This window comes from Haplochromis burtoni, unplaced genomic scaffold (assembly GCF_018398535.1).
Source record: "Haplochromis burtoni strain Fernald_Lab_line unplaced genomic scaffold, NCSU_Asbu1 Contig_1612, whole genome shotgun sequence".
Lineage (NCBI taxonomy): Eukaryota > Metazoa > Chordata > Actinopteri > Cichliformes > Cichlidae > Haplochromis > Haplochromis burtoni.
Genome location: NW_024583973.1, coordinates 28,075 through 29,352, shown reverse-complemented (window position 1 = coordinate 29,352; position 1,278 = coordinate 28,075). Strand labels below are relative to the sequence as shown.

Here is a 1,278-nt window from a genome sequence, read left to right as displayed (position 1 = left end):
TTCTATAAAAATGATGATATTATTGGGAGCAGCTCTACAGGAAACCTGACCATCCACAGGGTTTCCAAATCAGATGAAGGACTCTACAAGTGTAACATCTCTGGAGTTGGACAATCACCAGACAGCCTGCTGACTGTCAGTCTCGGGGGTGAGGGGGCATAATTTTTTTTCCCTCTTTACTTATATTGGGACGTTATTTTTTATGTAACTTCAACTTTACTCTGAACAGCTCTGACAAAAGCAATGCTCTCTGGTTGCTCTGGAATATGCCATTTATGTGTAGTTGTATTTTATGTGGATAAAACATGTGAGGCAGTCATGGGAGCTGTTTTTGTTTCGTGTTCCCAATAAAGTTTTTGGCTATTAAAAAAGCCTCCTCCACTTTGTTCATTGCATGATTTACTGTAAATGAGAGACACATGAATATAAAGTGAGTAATGTAAGCCTTGTTTTTTCCCCACTGCTGATAACCTGGAGTGTTTTTGCTTTAAAGCAGTGCCCCGTGAGCTGGCTCACTCTGGCCTGACACATATTCTCCTTCCTGTGGTATGCATCTACCTCTCAATGGTTTCAGTAATGCTGCTCAGTCTCTGGAAAACCCACAAAGGTCAGCACATGGAAAAATAGAACTGCCCTGTAAATGAAAAAAACTATTTTACTTTCTTTTTTTTTTTAGCTTTTAAAGAAGTTAATGAAATAATGTTTTGTATAGTAATGTTTCAAATGTTTGTCACAGTTTCAGTGCCCAGGTTTAGCATACAAAAGGTTCACAATTAACTTTAAACACAGCTGTGCTTTCAGTTTACTTCATTATATCCACCTTAAAAAAATCTCAGGATTTCAAGATTGTAATGCTCTCTGATTTGTTTTTTGCTGCAGGTAAAATAGACCCTTCAGTTGTGCTCTACACTGAAGTCGCCACCAAACTAAACTACAACAGAAAAGGTAAACACACTGACACACATCTCAGTATTAATGATGGCAACAATTAATCAGTAGGTTCATTTTTGCAAATTTCTCCCATTTTGAATGTAAATCAAAAGAAACTTTCTGGAATTTGTGTCACAAAATAATGATTTCATTAGAAAACAGCACACTCTAGTGTTTCATTTATTATTAAATAAATAAAAATAAAATGGAGAGTGGTACAATTTTGAAACGTCTTGATGCATGCTCAATCATCCAGGTAAGTAAATCTCCAAAAGTTGATTCTGTTCATCTGGACGTAGCGTTTTGTGGGAGAAACGTTTCGTCACTCATCCAAGTGACTTCTTCAGT

The 1,278-nt window shown here is 36.7% G+C and overlaps 1 protein-coding gene across 2 annotated transcripts in view; it reads left to right on the top strand.

Moving 5' to 3' along the window:
* Positions 1-6: 6 nt before the first annotated feature.
* LOC121813389 overlaps positions 7-1,278 on the top strand; it is an 11,185-nt gene continuing 9,913 nt past the window's right edge. For both annotated transcript variants that reach the window (XM_042217123.1, XM_042217120.1), the window contains exons 1-3: positions 7-148; positions 494-607; positions 880-945. The gene's annotated coding sequence lies outside the window, so the exon portion shown is untranslated. The remainder of the gene's footprint in view (positions 149-493; positions 608-879; positions 946-1,278) is intronic.